We start from the raw sequence: 11,500 nt of genomic DNA, 5'->3' as shown, positions 1-11,500 counted from the left end.
AATAATGACATACATTTTCATACACAAGTAGATATGTGCAGGTTCATATGCATGCATATACATATACATATATGCACACATACACACAAACAAAAAACAAACCTAAAATGATATATTCTTAAATGTAAATAGTGATGAGTTTAAATGTATATGTGCAATTTCTCTAACTTTATGCAAGTGAGAAAAAGAATAAGTGATGTGGAAATATATTTGAAAATGAATTATGTATATCATTATATTTACTATAGGTCAGAAGAATTTATTGTAATTTCTTCTCTTTTCCATGAGCATGAAGTATTATTTCTATGCCTAATATCTATGTCTAATTATTTCAATGTCTAAAGTCATAGGTAGTACTTTAAAAAATAGGTTTTAAATGTAATATTATTGAGAATAGACTATGAGACTATTTTAATGGAACTGTGAGGTTAAAAATTTACATTTTAAAGAAGACTGATAATTATAAGTAGACAGAGTAAAGCTACATTATTTAAATCATTGCTGAGTTTGGACATTGTGAAATCTTCTACAGTCAGTATCTATACTCACCAGAATTCTAGTTTTATTTATGTTTCTATAAATAATGATACTGAGGCTTTAAGCATTAAAGTAGGTATTTATCCAAAGCTAATATTTGATGTTGGAATCCTAACTCAGAACTATTTAATTCATGAGTCTATATTCTTGCCATTACATCAGGCTGCTCACATTGCATACTGTGGAGCTAATCAAAATAATTATGTTAATAAAAACTACCGGATTATCTATAGTTCTATATTAAAATGGATAAAAAACGAATTTTCAGGTCTTCCTTTATTACCAAATGCATGATTTACAATGAATATTACAAAAATATTTCTGACTATATGAAGCATTATATCTTAGAAACTTCTCCAAGTGTTCTTTGTTTTAATTGGTTTCTAATAGATTAAGTGGTTTAATAATGTTGAACTAATCTAAAGTTTATGCTGAGAATATATAGTGCCTAAATAACAGTCATTTTAAGTAGGTATCACACTATTATATGTTTAGAAATTAGCACAGAGTATATGTTGTAAGATATTGATTTTATGTAGAGCTTTACATTAGAAGAAAACTTAGTAAACAATAGAAAAATCAATTTTATTATGTCATCAACTCTTTATTTCATTTCTCTAGGGAAAAGAGTCATTTGGGGAAAATATGAAACCATTATATGTTTTTAGTCACACTAGTTTTTTAAAATAAATTTAAGTCCTAGCCGGTTTGGCTCAGTGGATAGAGTGTTGGCCTGTGGACTGAAGGGTCTGGGGTTTGATTCTGGTCAAGGGCACATGCTTGGGTTGCAGACACGATCCCCAGTAGGGGGCGTGCAGGAGGCAGCCCATCAATGACTTTCTCTCATCATTGATGTTTCTGTCTCTCTCTCCCTCTCAAAAATCAATAAAATTTTTTTAAAATTAAATAAATAAATAAATTTAACATACATATATGAAATCTTTATTCCTAATATGTCAAATTTTTTTCACAGAAGAGCATTAATGCTGTATCCCCCTACCACAAATTATGCAGTCAAGTTTCCCACATTTGGGGAAACCACAGGGGTCAGCACATATGGAATGTAATGGATAAGCCTCACCCTGGGAAAACCAACTTTATGATCATGGTATCCCCCCTACCTAGTAAGCATATTAATATTTTTATTTGTATGAAGTATTTAGTAACAAGTTTGATTTAATTAGTATCATGCAAGCATATTTTTTCCATTTTGATAATTACTTTTAAAATTAGAATTTGACTAAAATGAATTTTGAAAATCCAGTATGATAATCTGAAGAAATGCGGATGAAAATGAAAACTATATGTAACATATTTGTGGAAGGAAATGAGTCCTTTCAGACTGGTCATATTCAGGATCACCTTTTTAGTTTTAACTGGTCAAGTGTTAGTAATATGCACAATGTACAAATGGAATCAGTGAGGTGTGGACTGGCAGAAGGCAGCCAAAGCAGTAATGTATGGGGGCTGCGACATACATTACGCTATCATTTTCTTTGACTGAATGTCTGTTCTTCAACTCCTAAAATGCAATCTAATAACCTTTCATATCTAAGAAAAGTGTCAGCACTTGAGATGTGGGCGGAAGAAAATTTCGTTATTTGTCAGTGACCAGATAAATTAGCCTCCCTGAGAATCATTTCTGGGTACTAACTAAGTTATGGCTCATCTTCATTTGTCATTCTCTGACTATGTTGTGACCTATTCAGAGACTTCATGTAAACGTTATTTACTGCTTTGCTGTAGATCACTCATGGGCGTAAGGGCTACATCAGAGGTTGTAAAACATGTCTGTGTCAGTGCCATCTGCTAATGGCATCATTTAACCCAAGCTTAACATTTGCACACTCCATCAGTTGAGGGGAATGATTAAATAAATTCCTTCTATGCAAAGATTACAAGCTCCTGGGCCAAATATCTCACTAATAAACAACCCCTACCACTTCCATAGACTATTTGAAGGAAATGTGAAGGCTGATGACAGAAGCCAAAATTGAAGGACACTTTTTAAGATTCTATAACTGGGCCTATTACTTGTTTGAGGCTCTATTAGTACAAATATGAGTGGAGGAGCAAAAGTGAGGTGAGGGCAGTGTACCAAGAAGCAGGGTAAGGTCTTCAGGCTGCTGACCCTTCTTCAGGAATTACTCCTTTTCCCTACTGTAGAGAAGGGTCTCAATGACACTTCTCTCTTCTGTGGGTGCTTTAGAAGAGGAACTACTACTAGAGCAGTGGTTCTCAACCTTGACTGCACGTTAGAATCACCTGGGAATCTTTTTAAAAATCTCGATTTCTGGGCCTCATCATGCAGCCAAGGTTGAGAACCACTGTACTAGAGTATTAAAGAGAAGCAAGGATGTAGGGATTTTGCTTTCTGAGTCGATTCCACCCAGGACCTTTAACTGGGTGGAAAGTTGGGCTAGAGTGCCCTCTAATGTCCTTTCCACTGTTTATTAAAGTACTGCTCAGCTTTTAACTCAAAAGCATGAAAAGTCTTCTGGTATATGAATTGGGAAGATTTCCAACAAAGTAATAAAGACTAAACTAAAACAGCCACTTATTTATTTTTCCTTCCTGAAAGGGAGTTTTCCACAATTTCTGAGAAGTTTTAGATATGGAAGTAACATGTGTTGGATAGGAGGAATACAGAGAAATAGAGAAGTCAGACATCTTCAACTCATAAGTAAAATCAATGTAAAGAGAGATGTGCATGTAGCATTTGCAATAGTGTGAGTGCTAAGTGAAATCCCTCCTGGTAATTACTGAGAAAATGAGCCCACCTTGCTGGGTTCATTTTAACATTTTTCTATGTCATATGACTTTGTATTCCAAAAAAGTCAATGTCTCTCTAGTTCCCTGATCTAAAGACAAAGATCCATAGAAATTCCAACTAGAAGATTTCATACTCCAGCTCTTTTCTTTTCCTCTTGAATTTATTTGACTTTAATTTTTCATTCATTTATTGTTTTAGTCTAGCTGCTACTCTGTGATTAGCATTTCAATGTCAACAGCTATCACTTTATGTATTCAGGATATTCCAGGAGCTAGGAAAAAATGTTTGAGAGGTTCAGATTTACAGATATTTGTCATGTCCCTTTTATAAACATCCAAATTCTTGAGACATTCATCGACTAATGAATGAGAGGAAAGATCACATGCAACATGAGGTAATCATATGCCCAGAACCTTTGCTAGGCATTTTATTTTTTTTAGATAATTGGTCTTACAAGACATGTAATGGGCAATAGACAGTATCTCAATCTTGCAAAGCTTTAAGCTTCAGTAACTCAACTGGTATACATTTAATGCTCTATTTCTTTGCAGGGGAGAAGAAAAGCTAATTCTCTAAACCAAGAAATGAGGTGGAAAGGGGGTGTGGTAGAGAGGAGGCTCTTTAAATGTAGTAAAAAATGGTAGTCCAAAAAATCAAAGTCAGAAAACATACAGGATATATGTAGAATTCAATTCAATTTGACTCAATACACTTTTATATTGGGAGATCATATCAGGAGATTATTCACTAAGAACAATATATTAATGTTCACTAAGAGCTTATCATTTGAATAAAAACTATTGGCATTTAACTAACTTATAAGGAATGAATATATATATATATATATATATATATATATATAGCCTTTTTTATTATGATGTTCCCATTTTGTAATCTTCATGAAAAAGTAAACATGGTCATATGTACTCTAATAAAGATTTGATTTCCCAATTCTTGGAATTTCTGATCCTGGATTTTTATGTCATGATGACCTAGGTAAAATTTTCAGAAATCCTGGTTTAAACCAAATTAAGACTATGGCACTATATTGTAATGTCTGAAAACCAACAACAATTCCATTCCAAACTGCAGAGATAATAAAAAGTGTTAACTAGCCCAAGCTGTCCATAGCCAGGTAAGAATACAGGGAAAAATATGGGTCTTGAGGATACTGTAGGCAAAAGAGGAAGGAATGCAATTCTGGGAGCCTTAAAGAAAGATCTTTTAATCTCATTGCAGGTCAATTGCTAATGTGAGTTAAGGGTTGCTTGAGGGGATGTCAACAAAGACATTCTTGCCATTTTCTCTTCCTCATTTATATATAAGGTAAAAGCAGAGGTTTGTTTGTTTGCTTGTTTTGTTTTGAATTCCACCTGTGGTGGGAGGCAGATTATGATTGCAAGGTATGAAAATAGTTACTAGGGTTGAAAATTGCTTTCATGGGAGGTAAAGAAACTAAAAGGGTCTTAAGATCTCTGACAAACTTTAATCACTACAATTTTTATTTGATTTTTAAAATATATTTTGTTGATTTTTTACAGAGAGGAAGGGAGAAGGATAGAGAGTTAGAAACATCGATGAGAGAGAAACATTGATCAGCTGCCTCCTGCAAATCCCGGACTGGGGATGTGCCCGCAACCAAAGTACATGCCCTTGACCAGAATCGAACCTGGGACCCTTCAGTCTGCAGGCCGATGCTCTATCCACTGAGTCAAACCGGTCAGGGCAGCACTGCTATTTTTAAAAAATAGATTATTTGGATGATTTTTTAAAAAGTTGATTCTGTAAATTTGGCTATATAATAATATGTATACTAATTATTCATATATGTGCATCTTTAAGTATTTTAAGTATATAGATGATAAACTTAATAAGTATATTATGCAATTAACTGCTCACCTGCCTGCCTCATCACCTCTAACCACTTCTGCCTGCCTGCCTGATTACCCCTAACTGCTTGCCTACCTGCTGATTGCCCCTAACCGCCTCTGCCTTGGCCCCAGCCACCGAGGCTTCATCAGAAATGACATCCAGAAGGTTGTTCGGCTGTCATGTCTAATTAGCATATTACACTTTTATTACTATAGATGTGAGATACAGTGTGTGAAGCCCACTGTATACTGTAGATATTAGTAAATGATAGAATCTATTGCCCTTTGAATTTCTTTTGAGGTGGACATTTTCCCTTGGTATGTGCTTTTACATCTCAGATCAGCAGATTGAATAAGTGTGTGTGTGTATACATTTGAATTTTGCCGCTCTCATGTTCAGTCATAGCAAAACAAAATAGGGGCTTATTCACATAAGTAAACTAAGTTATCTCACATCATGCCACATGGTATCAGCAAATTATATAAGGAAAGTAAAACTTATGAGCAATTTCACTCTTAGAAATACCCATTGTCATCATTCATGTCCTTGGATACACTTGGAAGAATTTTAATCATAATAGTCCTTCTGAGGTTTCTGCTATATGTCCTACTTATTAGCTTATGCTCTAGTTCTTTGATAAATGAAAGGCCATTAGTCATGAGGTATTCTGTTCCAGAATTAACCCTTATCTGGGATCTGCAGTCATTCCTTTATTTGGAAGTCAGCATAACATTCATATCACAGCTTTAGTTTCAGCACATTTGTCTGCATCACTGACACTTTTTTTTTTTTACTTGACTGTGTTTTTTTTCTCCAGTCAAAACCAAAATCATACCCTAGAAAATCATCACTTCTTGTTCTCTTCCATCATACAAAAGCCAGAGGAAAAAAAAAACAATCTACTTTCAATATTAGAAGCTGAGAGCAAGTTGTTTACTGGAGTTCTTAATGAAAAAAAAATCACGCTATTACTCATACTAGTTGTGAATTTTTAGTCTTCATATGAATGATATAATGGACCAAAATTACTTGTACTTATTTTTTTTCATTCTAGGATCATTTATTTCTGCTGCTGTCATAGACATAAAGAATGACTCACACATCTAATTTTCCTAAACTTGGGCCAAAAAAAAAAAAAAACACAACACCTAAAAATATACAAAAATGTTTCTTTGTATATTCCAATTCACCACTTTTGATTATTTCTTACATCATTTCCCCACTTTATTTTTTATGACCATTTTGATTTTGGGGAGCTTTAAAACTTTGATGCACTTAACTATCTCATATTCACTGATCCTTATTTCCATGGGAAAAATTCAACCTTCAGCACTACTTTCATTTGTTATTCATTCAATATTTATTGTATTATTGTAATCTGAATCATGTTTAACTTCTTGCAGTAGATTCAATGTGTTTGGTAAATTAGACCCTTGGAGGGAATGTACAATAGTTTGAAAAACAAAACTGACTAATATGACCTTCTTTGAATCTCCTAGGCTAATAATTTTCAGCCTTATTAGATACAACTCCCTTAAAAAGAAGTTTCACTACTTGAAGTTAAGTCCATAAAATATAGCTTATCTGCCTCATAAAAAAATCAATACAATGCCTTAACTCAAATGCAGAAGAGATAAAAGGAAATACAATTGTAATAAAATAATTTGTATTTTAATGCACAAATACTCAGCATTACTATTCTAGGAAACACAGTTAGATGCTCCATATAAGCAGACCCACTTGGAATCCACCAATGAGAAGTGCAGCCTGATATTAATGAGTTGTATTAAATGAGCAGTTCTAACACACAAGTAACTAATACATAGGTACACTAATATACAAGTAACATTTTCATCAATTATATAATATGGTGAACAACTCTTTAAAAAAGCCATAAGCAACATCAATAAAAATAATGCAATAGACTTTTTATTAAGTAGTTGCCTTTTTTGGAAAGCTCTAGGTATATTAAAACCTCCACTTCTGCCGAAACCGGTTTGGCTCAGTGGATAAAGCGTCGGCCTGCGGACTGAAAGGTCCCAGGTTCGATTCTGGTCAAGGGCATGTACCTGGGTTGCAGGCACATCCCCAGTAGGAGATGTGCAGGAGGCAGCTGATTGATGTTTCTAACTCTCTATCTCTCTCCCTTCCTCTCTGTAAAATATCAATAAAATATATTTTTTAAAAAAACCCTCTACTTCTGTTGAAGATGACTGTGAAAAATGGTAATTTAACTGAAATTCTACTCATCAGCTAGCTACCCCTAAATCTCTAAGAACAAGTGTACTTAACACTCTTACTGAAATTCTGTTGGTTCTGAAAGTTGACCTAAAGTAAAGCCTATTTTGATTATTTAAAATTGAATAACATTTAATCAAATTTTCAATTTCATTTTTGAATACAGAAAACAGAATGAACAAGTTTATAAGAAAATGAGTAATATAAATATTTGTCACATTCAAAGTAGAAATGAAATATATATTATAATTTAAAACATCCAATCATTTTTTTGAATGTCTACTTATTTAAAATGCTTTCTGAGGGATAAGCCCTGTAAATATACCTTTGGACCAACAATGGGTCACACAGAGTTGAAAATTAGTATTTTCCCAAGAAAACAATGTGAACTTCTTTATTTTCCTCTTGGAAATAAAATCCATTAAACACCATATAGCATAATACCTTCAATTATTTTCTTTTAGTAGCCCAACTAATTCCATTATTCTAAGTACTTATTTATCAAGACTATACTTTCAGGGATCATTTCTAAGTACTTATTTATCAAGATCTTAAAATTCATTTAAATAATAAAACCTTCATTTACATGACAATGTTATAGGCACACAAATTGACAAAGCCACAGTACTGATGGTAAATGCTTTAATAATGAAATGTGTGCTGAAAAGCTTCTATTGAATTCCTCTATCCATTCTCCTAATAGAATCAATGGTGTTATATGCCAAAAAACCTCTTGTAATATAATTTAAACAAAAGAAAGCACTTTTAAAATGTATGTTTTAAAGAACATTTAGCTTACTAAGTTGTTCCAGTTCTTTGTGTTATAAATAGATATCGCTTACCAATCATATCTGACAAACATTTTCAATATTATTCATGATGAAACTGATAATCTTTTGTGAACTGATGGTCAGGAATTTTGGTGATGTCTGCAGTCAAACTCCTTAAGAAAAATGTAACTATACCAATGCAATTACCATTATAATCCATTACAGATTTATAATTAGTAAAATTACTAATGAAGATTAAAATAACATTGCTTTAGCCACATATGCTGGTGCAGTGTTAGATTCTATTAGACTGCAGCTTGAAAGTCAGATATACCCCTCTAATAATTAGTCAGATTTTCATTCCTACTATGCCCACCACGTAGATCAAACACACAGCCTGCTGACCGCATGCAGCCCACAAGGATTATTTTTGCGGCCCAGCTGATATAACGGTATGTAAGAAATGTTGTAATAAAAATTTCATAACTTAATTTTTACAATATCCTGTTATACATAATTATTAATAATGAACTACAACGTTCGCTAATGACTGATGACTATAATCATGTTGCATTCATTTCCCTTACTCATCTTATGCACAGGCACACCATTTCTCTACACTAATACTAGCAGTGAATATTTTAGCAGCCGATTGCCAAGTCTTTAGTCTTGGACTGACTTGTTTGGTGTGCACAACAGGAAATATTTTGCTTTTGAAGAACACGAAAAATAGGTTTATTTGCATTATGATTATTTGTGCAGTTATTCAGTGTCTGGTAAGTTAATGTTCAAGAAAAAATATTAATTTTTATTAAAATGTTCTATTACTTTGTTAATGATTACTCATTTATTTCAGCCCTTTGTATTCAGCATGTCTCTATGGAAATAAACCTACATTTCTATGAAAATTGAAGCTTTTGTTTTTTTGTGGCCCACTTAAAGTCAAACCTTGTTTATTTGGCCGATGTTACTAATAGCCTTTGAGTTTGACATGCTTGACATAGATGGATCTTCTGGTATTGAAAGACAATTCTGATCACAAGCATGCACCCTTCCATGGTGCCTGCCAGAGGCTGTGGATTCCAGCATGGGTTTCTCCAGGCCCTTATCAAAGAAGCTTTAGTTCTACATGTGGCAAAATATGTCCTCTTTTCAGCAACATGGCCCAAAAGCATGCAATGGGGACAGGAGCCATGGTAAGCCTTTCTGGACAAGGGCTTTACTTTAATAAGTCTAGTCACTGAACCTTCAAGATCTGCCCTGAATATAGCAAGTCAAAAGTTTGAATCCTGCTGCTTCTATCGATCAATCCCACTAGCTTCTCTGAGAATTCTAAGACCTTTAAACTTCTGACCTTATTCTTTTTAGTACAGTAAAACTAAACTGTTTTACAAAAACAAAAAAAATCTACTTGCTTGTTCAGCATGGAATGATATTGAAATAGTCTATAAATTCAAACTCTCCATGTAAAAGCAAAAACTACTGTAAATTGGTATAGCACTATGGAAGACAGTATGGAGGTTCCTCAAATAATTAAAAATAGAACTACCATATGACCCTGCAATTCCACTTCTGGGTATTTATCTGAAGAAATCCAATACTAATTTGAAAAGACATATGCAGCCCTATGTTCATTGCTGTATTATTTATGATAGCCAAGATATGGAATCAACTTAACTGTCCATAGATAGACAAATAGATAAAGATGTGGTACATATATGCAATGCAATATTACTCAGGCATAACAAAGGATGAAATCTTGCCATTTGCAACAACATGGATGGACCTAGAAGATATGGTAAGTGAAATAAATCAGACTTAGAAAGTCAAATCCCATGTGGTTTCATGTATATGTGGAATCAAAAATAATTAATAAAATAGAAAGAAACTCATAGATACAGAAAATAAATTGATGGTTGCCAGAGGGGAGAGGGTTTAGGGGATTGGATAAAAAAAAGGTGAAGGAATTAAGAAGTTAAAATTGGAAATTATAAAATAGTCATGGGATGTAAAGGACAGTATAGGGGGATATAGCCAATAATACTGTACTAACTACGTATGGTGTCAAGTGGGTACTAGATTTACTGGGGATCACTTTGTAAGTTATATAAATGTCTACTCACTATGTTGTAGACCCCAAACTAATATAATATTGTCTGTCAACTTTAATTGAAAATAGTAAATACATAAAAATAAATAAAAGCACATTATTTTCAGTACAAGTAATTTCAGGAATTCTGAGAAGGGAGAGAATACTGATGTCAGGTATATTATAAAAAAGTGTGCCATTTTAGGAAGAATGATTTCAAAATGTGAGATGAATAGGTTACAACAGGCAGAGGAAAAAGCAACTGCAAAGGAATGAACTAGTACCATACTAATAATCAGAGAACATAATCTGACATAAGTGTGACTATAGTGGAAACTGAACTATATAATAAAGCTTGAATTTTAAAGTTAATGGAAGATGGGTTACAATATATACTAAGACTGCTGAAGAGAAAAATTGGACTAAGGACTTAAACATGTTGATTAGAAAAGGAAATTAGGGTCTTTTCTGAAGTCCCAATAAAAAATGAAACTTATAGATATCCTTCAAGGGAGGTCACTAGAGTTTTGAGGATGATAAAATATGAACAGTAACTATTTGGGGAATGGATAGGATGGGGATAAGTTATACAGTTGGGATAAATCATACTCTACTTAATTGAAAATGGAAAGATAAAAATGTGAGTCATGGAACAAAAATAATTAGGCAAAAGCAATAATTAAATGATCAGACATAATTGCTAATAATTTGTTATAACATGATGCATTACACCAGACTGCTTTATCAACAGTGGCAAGACCTCAAAACACCCAAGTAATCTCAGTAGAGTCAATAGGCTTCTTTGGTTCAAAATAAAAATCTTCCTTGGTTATTTTGTCTGACTACCTTGAGTTAATAATCAAATAAAAGTGAAAATCTAGGTTAATCTATTGCCAACATTTGGAGTTGAGAGACCTATCCCTGGTTGTATAAGGGATTAACAAATATAATGTTGAACCCTGGCCGGGTGCCTCAGTTGGTTGGAGTGTTGTCCCATGCACCAAAAGGTTGTGGGTTCAATTCCTGGTCAGGGCACATGACGAGGTTGTGGGTTTGATCCCTTGTCCGGACCCGGGTGGGGAGGCAGCCCATTGATGTTCTCTGCCACATGGACGTTTCTCTCTCTCTTTCTCTCTCCCTTTCTCTCTAAAAAAATCAATTAAGGATATATGCACCCCCATGTCCATAGCAGCACAATTTACCATAGCTAAGATTTGGAAA

The 11,500-nt window shown here is 33.7% G+C and overlaps 1 non-coding gene across 1 annotated transcript; it reads right to left on the bottom strand.

Moving 5' to 3' along the window:
* Positions 1–1,505: 1,505 nt before the first annotated feature.
* Positions 1,506–1,669, bottom strand: LOC111825864. Its single transcript, XR_002829079.1, has one exon. It is a non-coding gene; the product is annotated as a U1 spliceosomal RNA (small nuclear RNA).
* Positions 1,670–11,500: the final 9,831 nt, after the last annotated feature.

The sequence above is a fragment of the Myotis lucifugus genome, unplaced genomic scaffold, assembly GCF_000147115.1.
Source record: "Myotis lucifugus unplaced genomic scaffold, Myoluc2.0 scaffold_43, whole genome shotgun sequence".
In the NCBI taxonomy this organism is placed as follows: Eukaryota; Metazoa; Chordata; class Mammalia; order Chiroptera; family Vespertilionidae; genus Myotis; species Myotis lucifugus.
Note: the sequence above shows the minus strand (reverse complement) of the source record. Positions and strands in the feature narration are given on the sequence as shown.